The 18127-nt window shown below is 45.2% G+C and overlaps 1 long non-coding RNA gene across 2 annotated transcripts in view; it reads left to right on the top strand.

Annotated features, from left to right (window-relative positions):
• The first annotated feature begins 2596 nt into the window (after positions 1–2596).
• The window catches only part of LOC123580655, a 167202-nt gene continuing 151671 nt past the window's right edge, over positions 2597–18127 (top strand). For both annotated transcript variants that reach the window (XR_006703409.1, XR_006703408.1), the window contains exon 1: positions 2597–2817. This is a non-coding gene — a long non-coding RNA (uncharacterized LOC123580655). The remainder of the gene's footprint in view (positions 2818–18127) is intronic.

The following is an 18127-nucleotide window of genomic DNA, read 5'->3' as shown; positions in this document are numbered from 1 at the left end:
ATGTCAGTGTTTACATCTGAACTCCTACATCTGATATGGAGTTCCAATTACTACTGCTGCCCACGGACCCACCACAAATCTAGTGACAAAAGCAACCACCCTTTTATTGTGCTCACAAATTCCATGATCAAGACCCAGGGGTCATGGCTTGCCTTTGCTCCACAGTGTTGATCAGTGAGGAAGACTCAAGATGCTAGGAGGGATTCCGGTGATTGGAGCTTCTGCACTCCCATGTCTGGGGCCAGGCTTGAAGCACCTACTTGTGTCTTGGTCATAACCCAGCTTTGTACATCCTGATAGCTGGGTTCTGAGATGGAGTGTCCCAATAGCATGTGAAGACAGCTAGCAAGAAGCCATGTAGCCTTTTGTGACCTAGCCCCAGACATCACAGAGAGTCACTCCCACCACAATGTGGGGTTACAGAATTAAGGGGAGCTGACATAGACTTCACCTCTTCATGGTATATGATGGGACAGGAGAACCTCAACTGCCCCATCAACTCTGGTAGTCCCAAGTGCATTGCTCGAGTGGGCAGAACTGTCACCTGGGACTCTTTCAGAGGAGCAGAAACCCTGGGTTGACTTTCGTCATTCCCACTGGGTGGGCTTGACTGATGGAATCTAAGAATCAGTGCCCCTTTTCATAACAACTGTGGTGCAGGACTCTGAAGTGATTTGTGAGGCCAAAAAGCTGGGATCAGAACCTTGTTCTCCCTTTCCTTCCTTCCAGCACAGTGGCTGATATATCCCATTACCTGAATTTGGTGCTGAGTTGCTATTCTTACCCCACTGAGGTTGCCTGTGCTCCATTGTTTTAATTACAGGCTGTTATTTCATTTAAAAAATCAGCGATAGGATTAAGGGTACTGTCATTTTAAAAGCTAGACTCCTGGCCTGAAAACTCGTCAGTGAATCAGAGGACAAATGTTCCCATTGTGCTGGTTAAAAATAGGAGCTATGGAAAAAGTGACAGAATGAGATGAATGCCATTAAAGTGTAATTACATTTACTGTAAATGTGAGCCTTGGGAAGAGCCTGTTCCAGGCAGAGAAGCTTTACCCGAGCCTGTGACTTGGAAAACCCAAGGCCTCTGCTCACAACTGCTTTTATGTTTTGAATTTTTATAGTGTATATTGTTATGGATTGTACTGTCCGTTACCCTTGTTAGGGGTATCAGAAAGAACTATGTTACTCCAAAAGAAAGTAAGAACCATACAGTTCATCTTGAGTCTTAGAATGTAGGTTTTCCATTGTTCTCATAAGGCAATGCTTCTATCAATCTATATACTTATGTGTTTCTATAGATCTATCTATCTCCTGCCTCAGCAGCCAAGTATAGTAATGCGAAAGGCAGGGATTCATTGTTTGCTCATGGAAATAGCTCTTGTTTTTCTGATTTTAAAACAATGCATTCTTGCCATATAAAAATATTAAAAATATACAAAGAAAGTAAGTGAGCCTAAATACACATAGATAAGGCACTGTTAACATTTTGATGAACATCCTTTCACGTGACAGTGTTTTTATGGATTTAGAGATAGCTCTAGCATTTTTGTTGATGTTGCTAAAGCTTAGCAATATATTCTGAACATATTTTAATGATAATACAGCATTACATTTGAAAACTGGTGGCTAACTGGTATTCCATAGCATCAGTATACCATAACTTATTTATTTAATGAAGACACCTAGGTGTCTTAATGAGCCAAGTATTATTTTGGCCATAGCTAAAAAATATTTCTTCACATAATTGAAAGACAAATGATTTCAATTTTGTGTGAGTATATAATATGTACGTATATAAAAATATATTAAATTATAAATAAAATGTATTAAAATATATATTTTAGAATAAGAGGCCCAACTCTAATTTTGCTTCCAAAATGGTCATCTAGTTGGGATTTATTTTTTAAAGCTTGGTTGGAGAAGTAGAGGAATAAAGGGCTGGAGAAAATACAGAGGAGGACTGGGTTCTCTTTCTTAGTCTCCTTCCCCAGCATCCTTTCTCCATAGGAGGAGGAATAAGGGAAACCAGGGTGGCTTTAGGCATTACATTTCCAGGAATGTTGGCAGAAGCTAGAAGCAATATTGGGATAATACCTCAAAACTTGGAACCCAGCTTAGCTTTAAAGGGAACGATAAACAGGATGTTGTTATGAGGTAGCTCAGGTAATAGGGTTTCCACTTCCCTCGGAAGCTGCCCTTCTCCACAGTGAGATCATGCCCATTGGAGCCTTCTTGTCCTTCATTTCTCCCTACGATGATATAACATTAATGCCAGTACTGACTCTCTCTGGTGGTGAGCAGCACTCGGTGCTTCTAGCCTAAAACCCCTCGAGAATAGGTACTGACCAACTCATCTAAATGTCCCCTGCACTCACATGGTCCCTGCCACATAGCTGGCACTCAGAGGGCCTTTGCTGGAACAAAGGGAAATGCGCCTAGGGTAATTATGTGGATTTTGGGGGGGTCTGCAATGGAGATTAATCACCACTAGGTGTCATAATGAGTCAAGCAAAATTTGGGCTCTTAGCTAAAAATTATGCTTTCACTGTGTTCATTTTTATGCATGCGTGCATTCACTTTTCCAGCAACCATGTGTTGAGTGTCTGCTGCATGCAGGGCACTGTGCTGGGTATCCAAAATCATGCTCTCACTGAGCTTCTGGACCTGGTTGGCAAGAAAACCACAGCAGGTGTGAAGACGGGGGCAAAAGCCCTGTGAAGACACACAGGACAAACACCTGATTATGGTTGAGTGAAATGAGTGGCTTCTGAGAGAGGTGCCTTTGAAAATGAGTCTTGAAGGATAAGGTCAGGTAAGAAGTTTGATTCATTATTTCAAAAACACTTTCTCTTGGGGAAGTCAGGGCAGAAGAGTGACCTAAAAGCTGGTCCAGGTTTTATTCTTGTTGAGGGCTGAGCTTTTAAACCTGTTTTTGACAGAGGTTTTGACAGAGATTGCTTCTAGTTCCTTTTTTCCTGTCTGGATGTATGTTGCAGTTCAAAGTTTAGACTTTTAAGTTTTCGTACTATCAGTAAGACTACCTTGAAGTTCCCTTTATTGGGCCCTGGCTCAGGTTAGAACCTGGTGGTCAGTGCTGGGCTAGGCCAGAATCCTGGTCAGGGGCCAATACCAGGTAACCTGCAGTGGGATTTACCCAGGGGCCTGTTCCTGCCAGAGATCAACACTGTGATGGATGCAGAGGGTGCTTGGTAACACTGAGGGCCTGAGGCTTGGGCCTGAACCCCGAAGCAGTCAAGTTCACTCCTGGGGAGACAGATCCCATGGGTCTCCTCAGACCCACCTTCCTCCAGGTGGATCTCAAGCCTCCTGAGGCAGCGCCTTCTCAGCGGCCCACATGTCTGTGATGGGGTATAGCTCAGTCTACTGGTGAGACCCATCTACCTTAACTAGGTGGAGGCTGAGCCCTTTGCAATGGAGGGAGCCTGCTTTTGTTCCATGCCCTGCAACTCCACACGGGGTTCCTGCAGGCAGAGCCTTTGACCAGAGCCCTGACAGCTCCAAAGCTAGACGATTCCCAACAAGATGGTCACCAGGCTCTGTGTGAACCTTCTCAGTAACAGGGAACTTGCCAAGACAGCCCATTCTAGCCAATACACATGGTTCTTTTTTTAAAATTGTGGTAAGATATACATAACATAAAATTTACTATTTAAAAAATGTTTATTTATTTTGAGAGGGAGTGAGGGGCAGAAACAGGAGGAGAGAGAGAGAATCTTGATCAGGCTCCATGCTGTCAGCACAGGGCTGACTTGGGGCTTGAACTCACAAACCATGAGATCATGACCTGAGCCAAAGTCAAGAGTCAGACACTTAACCGACTGAGCCACCCAGGCACCCCTAAAATTTACTATTTTTTAAGTGCACAGTTTAGTGGCATTAAGTACATTCTCATTGTTGTGCAAGCATCCCACCATCCATCTCCAGAACTTTTTTGTTTTCCCAAATTAGAACTCTGTGTCCATTAACCACTACCTCCCCCAGCCCCTCCACGTAGCTCCTGGTAACCACCATTCTGCTTTGTGTCTCTATGCGTTTGACTCTTCTAGTACCCCGTGTAAGTAGAATCCTACAGAGTTTTGTTCTTTTGTGCCTGGCTTATTTCACTTAGCATAATGTCCTCAAGGTTCATCCATGTTGTAGCATGTGACAGGATTTCCTTACTTTTTAAGATTGAATAATATTTCACTGTACGTATAGACCACATTTTCTGTATCCATTCATTTGTCAGTAGGTACTGGGTTGCTTTCATGTTTGGCTGCTGGGAATAATGCTGTCACGAATATTATCTGTTTGGGTCTCTGTTTTCAATTCTTTTGGATAGATACCCAGAAGTAGAATTGCTGGATTACATTGTAATGTCTAATTTTCTGAGGAAATGCCATACCATTTTCCACAATGGTTGTACCATTTTACATCTCCATCAGCAAGAAACAAGGATTACATTTTCTTCATATCTTCACCAACACTTGTCATATTCAGTTTTACACATGGTTCTTTTAATTGAGCCAAGATCCAATTCCCTCCAACTTCTCCTACTATTGTTCCAGGTTGTGAACTACCTGGGCTAAATCTGGTCTTCATTCTACAAGAAAGCCATTTGTGTGTTACTGGAAAGTGCTCCAGATGGTCTGTGTTCCTGGAAGGTCCCTCAGGACTGGGGACAGATAGCCCAATGTAATCTGATCCTCATAGAGTGATAGAGCAGGGACCACAGCTTCCTTTGTCCTGGGCACTTTGCTTATGTTTCTGCAAGGTTTGCATTTGTTTTGCCAATAGTCTGGCACGTGCTGGTTTATATGGAACTGTATCAATTAAGATATCCAGGCTTTTTGAACAGGAGCTGTTGTTAGACCAGGTAACTCCCAACTCACCTCATACGACTTGATTCCTTTTACTTTATTAAGCAGTATTTGACATGTACAGAAGTATATGTGTAACAAGTATTATATTCATGTAAATTATGAGGCATAGTGACTAAATGAATGCTCATGAACTTGCCATCAATATAAGAACTAGAATATTACTAATATATTTGAAACTACCATGTGCTTCTCCCTAGTCCTATATCCATCTCGCTCCTAGAGGTAACCACTCCTCTGGATATTTTTTTCATTATTTTGCTCATTAAAAATTTTTTAAAAAATTTTTATTCGTTTTTAAGAGAGGGGGGAGGGGTAGAGAGAGATGGAGACACAGAATCTGAAGCAGGCTCCAGGCTCTGGGGTGTCAGCACAGAGCCCAATGCGGGGCTCGAACCCACGAACCACAGGATCATGACCTGAGCCAAAGTTGGACACTTGACTGAGCCACCCAGGTGCCTCTATTTTGCTCGTTTAAAAATAGCTTCCTCTATGTCTATATGTATAGCTAAATTACATGTCAGTCATTTTATTGGTTTTTTTTTTAATTTTTATTTTATTTTTTTTTCAATATATGAAACTTATTGTCAAATTGGTTTCCATACAATACCCAGTGCTCATCCCAAAAGGTGCCCTCCTCAATACCCATCACCCACCCTCCCCTCCCTCCCACCCCCCATCAACCCTCAGTTTGTTCTCAGTTTTTAAGAGTCTCTTATGCTTTGGCTCTCTCCCACTCTAACCTCTTTGGTTTTTAAGCTTTATAAGTATGTTGTCTTTTGCAGCTTCTTTACCCACTCAACTTTATGTTTCTAAGGTTCAGCCATGTGATTGTGTGTGGCTAGAATTCACTCATTTTTACTGCAATGTCCTATTCCTTTGTATGTTTCTACCACATTTTGCTTACTTATCCTTTTTTATAGATGAGCATGTGGGTTATTTCTAGTTTGGGGCTGTTGCAAACAGTGCTGCAGCTAGATACTCATTTATTGCTTCTGAACTCCAAATCAAGCTTCTCTGCCCTGCTTTGTGATGCTGCAGCCGGACCCTGTAAACATTTTGTTGTTGTTGTTAGATTTGTCACTAGGAGGTTCTGGAAAGACATTGCAGAAGGAAAGCGCTTCTCCTCTTGCTTGGTTGCAGGTGTTTCCCCTTTCTGGCTCCTATGGCATGGTTGCCAGTGGTATGTGTGACACCCAGGGGCTTTCACCTTCCACTGAGATTTGCTAATACCCTGGAGAGGCTCCCTGATCACCAGTCTGGGCCCTGGGTACAGACCAGAGGTGGCTCAGAAAACCCCATGAACACCCTCTCCCTGAGGTCTGAGTCTCAGCCAAGTTGGCTGAGACTTCCTTGGAGCTCCCCCTTAGCCCAAAAGTATTTCTTAGAGCTCTTTTATCTCCTGTCAGTAGTGAATCTCTTGTTACTACTTAGTACACTTCTATGTTACATTTTTTCCTGTTCAAATTACTGGTGTGATTTCGGCCTCCTGTGTGCACCCTGACTGGTGCAGTTCATACACAGGTCCTTTGGTGCCCTGTTGGTTAGGCAGGACTGAGGAACTGAAACTGCAGCTGGAGGTGGCGGCTGCGGTGGCCCCAGTGTACATGGTGTCACAGTGGCTCGTCTCACTGTCTCTGTGCCCTGGGAGCTGGTGGCTAGCACATCAGGCTGGCTTTGAGCTCCAAAGTTCTCAGGAGATACATTTTTACTGTTTTTTTTTTTTTTTTTTTAAGCCTCGGTCATTATTGCAAAATATTCCCCCCAAAAGTGATCATTTTTGAATTTTGAACTCTTAAAAACAGCTTCATCTGTAGCTAATATCTGAGAGTCACAGCTCACTAGATTTTGATCAATTGGTTGAAATCAGGAAGCATCGGCAAGGGTGGCCCTGTCATGCTCAGGTTCCATCATCTTTTGAATGATGCTCTACTCAGTCTCACTGCCTGACACAGTAGGGAGAAGAGAGGACTCCAAAACAAACTTTTCTTATAGGAAGTCCAGGGAGATGATGTTCTGGACAGAAATTTCCTCTCACTTTGCTTAGAGTAGTGGAGCTCTGATGTTACCGGCTGCTCTTGAAATCTTTTTTCATCCAGAGTTTTTGTTCCTTGTCAGCTTAAGTACCTGAGCAGCTTACATGGAGTCCAAAATCCTTTAAAAATTATCTCTAGCACCAGGCTCTGATGTCTGACAGACCTGAATTTGTATCCCAGCTCTGTCATTTACACCTGAACTGGTTGCTTTGCCCTCTGAGCTCTCATTTGCCCAGAGCAGGGATAATAACAGGGCAGACTTTCTAGATAAGGGTGAGCATACAAGACAATGAATGTAAAATGCTTGCAGGGCCTGGTGTCTGACTTAAGCACTGGTTTGACTACAGAGGTGTTGGGGGTGGGGGTGGGTGGGTAGGTGTTGAGTACCCAGTGTCCAGCATCCAGGAACAGAATTTGACTGGTTGGGAAATCATGCCTATAGGTATATTTCTGTTAATGAATTCTTTTTACATTAACATTTTCATTGAAAAAGAAAAGAAGAAAGCAGAACTTCTTAACCTAGGCGCGTGTCCAGATTTGTTAAAAGTGGACAGTAAGGTCATTTTATTGTCCACTCTACTTTTCCATATGTTTTGAAAATAATATTTTGAAATAATAGAGTACAAATTATCTGCCTCAAACAAAAGAAAAATTCATCTGAAATTTGCTAGTCTTTTTCATTTTTTTTCATGATAAATTCAGTGAAAACTGAATTTAATGCCTTTGCTTCTTAAAAAAAACTGTGTATTAAAATGCCATTTTACATAATTATTTCCATAAATCTGTTCTTCTGCATATAGGTTTGGGTAAATTCTGGAATAACATTCATACACACAAAATTTTTAAGTTATTTTTAGGTGGTGGGCTCTGGGGTGATTGCAACTTTCTATTTTTTTTTTTCCTATTTTTTGAATAGTTTTACAGAAATAAGGTTAAATTTAGTAAACACACACACAGAGATAGAAATGAAAAAGGCTTTTCCTTGTGGAGGCCAAGGCAGCTGGAACAGCCAAGTCTGAGAGGCCTTGGGACCCACAGTCAAGGGAGTCTAGGATAGGCATGATTTGGACGTGGCCGTGGGGAGCAGGGACAGTGGGCGTTGGCTTGTAGAGCCTCAGGATCACTGAGTCTTAGGATCGCTCACCAGGGGGTTCCCTGCACCAGTTCTGAACTGCATTTTCTGCACTCACAGCCCAGACCCCAGGCAGAACTGTCATGCAGGGTGGCCAGTGAAGGTGAGCTCCACCAGCACACTACCCCTGCCTCCTCACTGGGATGTTTCCTCTTATAGCCACTCATCTTGTGGAAGAAGGGGGCAGTGAAGAGCTTCACAGAAACTTGGGATACACCAGAAGTAGGGGGCAGCATCGTGAGAGGCTTCTGCTTGCATTCTTTCCTGGCAGTTCTTGATACCCCATGGCTTTTTTTCACACATATTGCCCTTAACTTGGTGGTTACCTATCAATGGAATGTATTTAACAACACTGAACTTATACACTGCCTAAGCATCCAAAAGCACCTACATTTAACACAGCATCCCTACAACCCTGTAAGTATACCCCATTTTGCAAGAAAGGGAATTAAATTTCAGAAAGATTAAGCATTCCATTGAGTTAAGCAGAAGCAAGTCTAGAGCATAAATTACTTGACTCAAACAAATGGCAAAATGTTTCTCATGTTGAATTTAATCCTTTAAATTTTTTCTTTGCTCTGTTCCCTTTCTTGGAATATTCCTCTCCCATTTGTCCGCTAACTTCTGCCTGCTCAGAGCCCACATCTTTTAGGCCAGTTTCTTCTCTCCCATCCCTGATGGGTGTAGGAATCTGATGAACCTGCTTGTGAATCTGGGTACTACCCTTTAACTGTGTGGGTTGCCTGACTTCTCCAAGCTTCCATCTTCCCTGATGGAAAATGGGAATGATAAGCCTACCCTGGAGGGGGTTATGCTCAACAGAGTGGTCAACGGGTGGGCTGTCCAGCCCCTACTGATCAGAGCCTGCTTTGAGGTTTGGGGAGGCAACATCAGCCCAACCCTGTCCCTGCACAGAGCAGGTAGAGAGAACTAAACCACAGGTGTGGACACCAGGAGGACCTGGGACTCATCATCCATAGCTGTACTGCTCACGTCTTCTTCTGGCACATGGCGTTGAAATCTCTTTGTCATTGTCTCCCAAGCGGGTAATAAATACCTGGAAATGAGGAGCTCTGCCTTTCCCTTCTCTGCTTCCTTGGGGCTTGGGAACATGATTTCACATAGTAGGGTGTGGTTGTCAAGTACTAGGTGTTGTTTGTTTCTTATCCTGTCTTCTAACCTCACAAATAAGCAGTAGACTCTAAGAATCCTTAGAGTTGAACTCAGAACCAAGGCGATGGTAAAACCTAGTCAGGAGTCAAAGGGCCTTTCTTCCCTTATGCTGTTGGAGCAGAACAAAGCTTTGTCCTGTGCACTCCACTGGCCTTAGTATCACTGTCAAAGTGCTGACAGTTCTTCCAGCACCAGCTGGTCTGCTGATTCCCCTTTACCATGGCAACATCTCAGTGGCCATCGCTGGCATGGGAGGACTTTATTTCTCCTGACTGCCATTATGAACTCTAAGCCTTGTTACCTCTGCATGTGGAGTGAAGCAGGTGGCCCACCCCTGTGTGTCACACCCCTGCACCCCAAGGAGGAGGACCCAGGCTGAGGCTCACACTACTAAGGATTGGGGTCTTGTTTAGACAGTAATACAGGCTCATGAGTTTGGAGGATGCTCCCCTCAGCTCTAAAGAGGCTCCTGGAAGACAGAAACCCTTGATGGGCTGGGAAAGGTGGTCCAGGGCAGGCAGTTAGGAGATACTGAGCTGCAGGGTCCACCTGCCTCTCTGGGCCAGTAGGGACTCTATAGGCAGTCCAGGGCTGCCCCACCAGGCAAAGGGAGGGTCTGGCTGAAGCTGAGAGCAGTTAAGCTGTTCTCTCTGTTGGACTAGCTGGCTAGGAAAAGGGTGAGAAGGGTTAGGGAAGGAACCTTTCACCCCACAGCCAGGAAGCTCTGATCACACCGTGTCCTGTACGGGAAGACACAGATAATAGATGTGAGAGCCAGTGAGTGCTCACAGCCCAGGCTCTCCAGATCCATGAGTTCCTGGACTTGCAGTACCCTGGAACTGCAGACCACTGTGGAAATCAATAGAGCAATCTAACCTCTAATGCTTGAGGACAGAGGTTCAGAAAGAGGTAGTGACTTGTCCAAGGTCACCCAAGGTTATAACACCAGAAATCAAGTCTCCTTGACTTCCTGTCCACTCCCTTTCCTACTGCCCACCTCACCCCACCCTGCCTTTCTCACCCACCCTCCTCATGCTCTGTTGCCTCTGTGGGTACTAAGCTCAGAGCTCAGTACTTTTCAGCGTGGGAGCAGATGGCTGCAAAGAGCAGGCAGTAGGTGTGGGGGCTGAGGCCTGAAGTGCTAGGGCCAGGCGGCAACTGAGTAGACGGAAAGATGGCCATCCTGTGGGCAGCAGCCCACTGCTGTTTCCCAGTGGTCCTCAGAGCCACAGACTCTCTGTCGGGACCCAGGAAGGAATTTTGTGCAAACTCTCTCTTGACATGGTAAAAAGCCATCAATTCCTAGAGCTTAGAGTATCCATGGTGGTTGCCCTAGGCAACCACAGGAACATATATGCTCATCCAAACCAGAGCCTTCCTTCATTTGAGAAAACTGCTTATCTCTGGCTTAGACTGTCTGCCAGGTTTCCATGTGCCCACTGAAGCCTATCTAGATGCTTCTCAAAATCGACACACTCCAAACCCAGCCTCCCAGCCTCCTCTCTCTTCCTTTCCCAGGAGATGCCACATCCTCCCCATGACCCAAGAGGTTTGAGCCACCCCACCTGCCTCTGATTTCAGAGATCTCACTCCATAGTCTCTCACGTTTGCTTGGTTCCTCTACATCCTGACACCTCCAAATTCATTCAGATCCATATCCTTCTTTTCTGGTTGACTTCCATTTCCCTAACTGCCTTCCTGCTTCCAGTTTTGTCTCCTTGCAATCAATTCTCCACAGGCCGCAGAGTTGAGTGTTTTAACATACAAACCCAACTGCGTTGCTCTCATACTCCGGCCTTCCACACCTTTTGGCACTGGGGTCCAGGAGCTCCTCTCTGGAAAACAGCACTGCCTCCGCAGCCCAGCCCATCTGACCATGGCATCATGTACTGTGTGTGTCACACTGCTCTGTCATTGCCCATTTGTTCTGTGTCCCTTCCCAACAGGGAGGGCCTGGCCCTTCTCATCCTTGTGCTGGGCATGGGGAGGTTGCTCAACACCCAGAGGAGTGACAGAGCTAGCATGAGGACCTGGGGTAAGGCCTGGCCTTGGGGGCTATTGCAGTGGAAGGCCAGGCGTTGTCTACTATGTCCCACAGGCTTCTTTGTTGTTTGATGCGGGTAGCATGTCTCCCTCAGCGTCTTCCCTGACAGGGCAGGCTGTCTGGCCACTCTTTCAAGCACACATTTTTTTTTTTTTTCCTCTTGGGCACATAGAAGGAAGGAGAGAGGAAAAAAGGAAGCAAGAAAAAGAAAGGGTCAAATGATTGAAAGAAGGAAGGAAACAGGCATTGCTGTGCCCTGGCTTTCCAGTTTCCTTAGTATTTCGTCTAGTCAGAAGATTTCAGGCCACATAGGGCTTCATACGCCCCGGGCACTTTTGCCTTTGTGGGCTCCTTCCCCTATAAAAGAAATATTAAAAATTATATTTTATGACTGCATTGTATAAAGATGAATATAATCCAGACTGGATTCATCATCTTATATCCATTATTGTACTAATTTTTCCTTCTGACTGTAAAATAAATTAAAACATTTACATGAGCTCCTCACAGGATTGAAGGCCTCAAGCACCATGCTTCCTGTGCTGATGAATGTGTCATTGCCATGTTGGTCTTGGCATGGGGTAGTGTCTGAGTACCCTCAGCCTCTTCACTGAGGGGCTTTACTCTCCCTCGAAGGGGAAGGCAGGCAGGAGCCCAAAATACAGTTTTGAATATAGAGTCAGAGAAAGTTAGGTGGGATGTGTGCACTTAAATGCTGTAAATGCAGAAGCATGGAAAGAAGCAGACTCAATGAGACCAGCTAGCAGCTTGTCCACTGTGTGTCCACACTCCTGGCTTCTGCTGGGAGAGTGGTCACCCAGGTCTCTCTCTGTTCTTCCCCAGGCAGGTCACCCACACCCAAACTGCAAACACTGTGCCTCCTCTCCTGCTGTCGCTCTCACAAGCACTTTGTGCCGGGCCATCAATCACTGCAGAGCTCAAACCATGTAGATCCAAGCACAAGATAGAAAGGAACTAATGGTGGAAGATGCTTCAAATACCTTTTGAAAATAAAGCAGGGAGGAAAGAAACAAGATTATAATGAAGGGTGCACACATACTGGAGTTGATTAGTTCTTATGAGTCCCTTGACTAAAATTGTAGTTTCAAGTCAGTTAATTCTGGGAGAGTCTCCTGAACTGAGCATTGGACTTGTTAAAAAGGCTTCATAGAGAAGGAATTCCTTTCGGAAAGGGATGTTTTGGATGAATGGAGAGAGGATGTAAACTTCATGAACTCCAGAGCTATAGCCGTAGTCATGCAGCATTCAGACTCTTCTCTCTGCAAAGGGGATAGTCCTGTCATCATCCTTCCACTCAAATCTCTACTGAGCACACGTAGTATGTTCACGAGGTGGGCTGTGTCCCTGGTAAATCCAGACGGCCCGAAAGTCAGAATTCCCATGAGTTCTGGTCCTCTGCTTTGTCAATAGTTAAGCAATGTGATACTGGCACCATTATCCCCCATTTTCAGTTTAGAGAATGACTAACATTAGTATTTAAAAAAATACTGGAGTGATAATAGAAGGAAAAAAATATACTAGGACAAGTCCCCAATTATGTTATTTTTTGGTTTGGATAAATAGTAATAAGTCCCAAAACTGGCAACCTTTCACCTGGAAACTAAGTTTGGCAAATCCAAAGGACTGGTTCTCCAATGAGAAGGATGGAACCTAATACTGCTTCCATATTTATTTTTGGAACATTTCCAAGGGATTAGGATGACTTTTATTATGTCTTCTGCTATCTGAAGCCCCTTTGCATGGAATCCTCTCTATGGAGGCTCCATTTTGGTAGGCATTTTGGGGACCCTCTCCCTCTTGAGGTGCCTATATCCTGACACTGCACAGCCCAGACCTTGGGTCCCAGCCCAGAGTTAGGCCGCCTTTCTCTAGTAGTTATGTGAAAAGCCTACATGATCCTTGGGTTGGCCTAATGAATCCCATAAACTGTTGTTGAAACCAGGGGTTGTTTCACCCAGCCCATTAAAAGAACTACTCAAGTGCCATTTGCCCTGGAACAAAGTGACTCTTAATAGACTGAACTGAGAATCTGATGGCCCTGAGTTTGGTGTTTGGCTTGCCACCGAAGAGTGGCCAACGTTGCATGTCCTCATAGACAATTGCAGATGATGACACCACCTCATGGTCATGGATCAGGGCCTTCTCGACTGTGAAGCCAACAGACACCATGTCCAGTTGGGAGGGAATTGAAATGAACTATTAGCAGCACCCCAACCAAAAAGCTTAGGACCTGACCAGAAATGAAAAGATCACAGGTGAGGAAATCACAGAATTCTGTAACCCTCATTCCAAAGTCAGCAAATTGACCAAGCTGTGGATGAGACTGCTTTTTTTCTTTGTTTTGTATTAATATATGTGTTTGAAGAATACGATCTTCAAGATGCATTATAAATTCCACCCTGATTCCTGTACAAACTTTGAAACACATCTCATTGTAGCTGAGCTGGCTCTAACAACTAGATCAAGGGGTGCTTGTTCCTGTTGAAGTTTTATCAACATGAGATTAAATCTGATTTGTTCCCACTTATTCGTTTGTATAAATGTTCTCTGCTGTCTGAGGACAAGGTAACCTGTATCTACTGCTATAGTCATCTAACATTTTCAAGGGCAAGAGGCCAGGGCCATTGAAAGCAGCTTATTTATGAATATTGCCATCTGGACTTACTTAGATAAAATCATTTAAAAAAATTTTTTTGAATGTTTGTTTATATTTGAGAGAGAGAGACAAAGTACGAGTGGGAGAGGGGCAGAGAGAGACAGAGGGAGACGCAGAATCTGAAACAGGCTCCAGGCTCTGAGCTGTCAGCACAGAGCCTGACACGGGGCTTGAACTCACGAACAGTGAGATCATGACCTGAGCTGAAGTCGGACCTTAACCGACTGAGCCACCCAGGTGCCCCCCGATAAAATCATTTTCTAATGTAGGAGTTATTTGCCTCCAAAAATTGAAATCATTTATAAATTCTTCACTTGCTTCTGTGATTTTCTGGGTTAGGTCACATGGCCACCAGAGCCTAGGGTAGTCCTGTCCACCCAAATTGGATTAATTGAATCGAGAATGGAGAAGAGATGGCGTATCACTGGAAAATCAGGATTTTATTACCTGAAGAAGGTGGAGGGGATGCTGGTCAGGCCAAATCAATAGAAGCCCACTGGAGTTGGCAAGAGGCAGAGCAGGATTCACTGCCTGTGCCTTACTGTTAAGCCCATCTTCCAATAGGTAGATACTGTTATGCCAGACTCTGAGGACACAAGCTTTGCTCCTTGCTCATTTATTCATCGAGAATTGACTCTGGACAAGATCCTGGCTAAATACTGCTGTGGATACAAAATAAACAGCATGTGGTCCTGGTTCTTAAAGATCTGGGTTCTTTGTATGGCTCATACTTCTATCATATCATGAGCCATGAGCCAAGGGTGAAATGATGCCCTTCCCCTTGCTGTGATCCCCCCATTTCCCCTTTCTGGCAAAGAGGGATAAAGAAACCTGTTCACTATACAAAAGGCTTCAGACGTTCACTGAGGTAATAAATCATCCTTAGGGCTCAGGTGGAAAGAGAGTCAGTGGCAGTGTACTCTGTGGTCACTATGAGCGGGACTGGGCAGAGGGTGGCAGCACAAAGAACATACTGGGTCATCCAGCGTCATATTCTCTGTATCTGGAGCTGTACCCGCCCCACCTCAGTGGGGACCAGCCATGACCACAGACTGGGGTCAGACAGTGGGTGAGTATTTGCTAGGCCACAACTAGGATTTTCCTGGCTCTTTGAGTTTTTAGTTCCCTTCGTGCCAAGCATGTTTTGGATTTCAAAAAAAGGCATTTGTTTTTCTTCCAGTGAACTTACTCATGCTCTTTGAACTTCAAGATGGAAAAATCAAAGTCAGAATCCATAAGTTTCCCGGGAGCTCCTGACCTACTTTTGGGGAACCCAGTTCTTACTGGAAGTGCCAACAAGGGAACTGCTTCCAAAGGTTTCACACAGCATGCTGTCAGAAGCATGCTGGAAGCCAGGTGCTCTGGGGGCCCCTCTGAAAAGCAGTGCATGAAAAGTTATGTCCAGCTGTACTGTTTGCCAGGTTATGCCTGCACAGTGTCCAGACCAACATTGGAGGTCTCATGTGGGACTGACCTACCAGGTCACTCTTCTCCCAGCCCTGTTTTCATGCTTCTCCACACCTGACCTGCACCTATAAGGCAGCCCTTAGCTCTTTTAGCCTGAGTCCAGGGACACTCCTCATAAGGAAATGGGGTTCAGTGTCCAATTCATCTTGCTCTTCTCTCAGAGCCCAGTCTTAGCAACAGGGCTCCTAACTTTCTCCTGTTAAGTTCCCACCTTGCTGCCAAGTGGGTAACTGAGTCTTTGTGCTTGAACCCCTGCCTGGATAATCTATCTGTTCCCCCAGACTTTCCTGGGCCTGCCCTTGCCTATGCCTCCTGCCCCAGGTCCCAGGAACTGGAGGCCCACTCCTGTACCTCTGCATTTGGGGCCTTGTCTTTCACCTCAATGACACATTGAGGTTCTGACACAGTATATTCTTACAGCTTCTTCCTAAGATCCAAGGCCAAAGTCTGCTGGCCAAGGTCAAAGCCTGACCTCCTTTCTGCATATTATACCTTTAATGTACTTTGTAGTCCCTGATGTTTCTCTCCTGGAGAGAAAAATTAATTTTCACATTTTGTGATTTCCTTTGATAGAATTGAGTGTTCATCAGGCACGCGTGCGCGCGCGCGCACACACACACACACACACACACACACACACACACACACAATTTGTGATGGAGCCAGGAAGCCAACTGACCAGAAAGGTTCATACTTGCTCAGGATTCACACCTGCCACCACCCATGGCCCACTGGCCCATAGATGGGAACTTGTCCCATTTCATGTTCAGAGGAGGTTAAATTGTTGCCCTGAGTAGAGAACATTCTCCCTTCCAGAAACTTCTGGGCACTGGGTTTCTGCCTATGAGATAGAGCTAGCCAGGACTGGTGTTGATGGGGGTTTGTACCCATTCTTACATACACTTACCTCGTGGGGTCCCTGTGAATATTAAAAGAAATAACTCAAGTGGGGCATCAAGCCTAGAGCTTGGCACATCATATGTGCTCAGGTAATGTTGAATATTGCTATTATTATCCTTAAGTCCCTGAGGGGACTTGGGTGAGACTCAGATTGACACTCCCACAAAGCTGACACTCCACGTGTGCTATCTCTCTGTGGGCTGTACTTTGAAGGCAAGACTTCCATCCATGGGACATTCCTGGTGTTTTCAGTCCTCACTTTCTGGCTTATTCCATGGCTGTGGGGACTGCCAGGGGCAGCAGCCAGCCTGGATTGCAGGGAGCCTTCCCATTCTGACTGTGTCATGGTACATAACTCTCAATGTCCAGGGAGCTGGTAGGCTGAACAGCCCTGGAGCTGGAGAAACCCAGTTCAAATCCCAGTCCCACCTCTTCCAGCAGGGAGAACTTGGAGGAATGGCTTCATCTTCCAAGTTACATTCCCCCATCTTTAAAGGGTGATAACAGCACTAGTCTTATTGATTGCTGAGGTAAAGAAATTGTAAAGAAATGACTGGCAACATGGGCAGTGCTGAATTCCAACTCCACAAGTGATGGCTGTTGCTTCTGTGTTATTCAGGGGCTTTGCCTTACACATGCTTGTAATTGTTGTCACCTGCAAGATCTCTGTAAAGCTCCTTGTGAGGAGAAAACAAAGGGAAGTCCTGGAGAGAAACCAATATCAGGAAGAAAGTCATGGAATTATCTTTAGAGGGTTTTCCATAGCCCTGTCCCACCTTGAGCTCTCAGGAGTCTTTCTGCATCTGTGTGAGCAAGCACACTAGCTTCCCCACCCAGGGGACTCACCACACTCTTCTTTCTGCTCACTGTCCTGCTCATGTCCACTCTTGGCTGCCTTATTTTTTCCTCACTGCCCTTGTCCAGTAGGGCTGGTGGCTCCTTGAGATCAGGGTGCCTTTCAAACAAAACATCCCATATGTGGCCTCTGATTTGATCTGCTCTATGTGTGATGACCCACATAACTTCACTTATGCATGGTGCGGGCGAATGGAGCTGGGAGGGAAGACGCCTTGGTTGTTGGCTGAAAGCCATATGCTCAGGTTTGCGTGCAGGGACCCCTCCCAGTCCCTGAATAACCTCCTGCCCCAGTTAGTCATTGTCATCATCATCATCAACATCATCATCATCTGTTGATAGAACATATCATTCATCACTCAAACTGGGACACTTTTAAATGTGAAAGCAGATGCTGTTGATAATTACTCCAGGACAACAGAAAGGTCCAACTGAGACTGTCGCTCCATTTATTGAACAAATACTATTTGAAAGACTCTGTGCTAAGCACTTTGCCTTCCTTATGTTGAATCTGTCCAGTGTTTTGTTAGGCAATTCTATCTGTTGCCATTGTAGGGATCAGAATACTGAGACCTGAGAGGGGAAATGACCTAGGCCAATGTTGTATCACCTGTAAGTGGCAGAACCAGGCTATCTGCGGCCAGAGCCTGGGCCTGTGACCACCTGCTGACCTACCTTCTGCTCACTTAGTCCTTCACTCAGGTGTATCAAACGTGTGGAGTAGCCACATTACACAGACACTTGGCTGGGTATAGGGGCTACATGGGTAATGGAGAAATCTGGGATCCCTTGACAGGCTGGGAGTCAGACAGCTCTTGGTGTCCTTTGTTTATCTAGCTCTATATGGACCTCCAGAGCTAATTCACAAATGCCGTTGTGATGTGAGAAGTACTCTGGTCTTGGGCTGCAGGATGTGACTGTGGCACGGCAGCCTTCCTGCCTCCTTGGGTTCCGTCTG

Source organism: Leopardus geoffroyi, chromosome A3, assembly GCF_018350155.1.
Source record: "Leopardus geoffroyi isolate Oge1 chromosome A3, O.geoffroyi_Oge1_pat1.0, whole genome shotgun sequence".
NCBI classification, from domain to species: domain Eukaryota; kingdom Metazoa; phylum Chordata; class Mammalia; order Carnivora; family Felidae; genus Leopardus; species Leopardus geoffroyi.
Note: the sequence above shows the minus strand (reverse complement) of the source record. Positions and strands in the feature narration are given on the sequence as shown.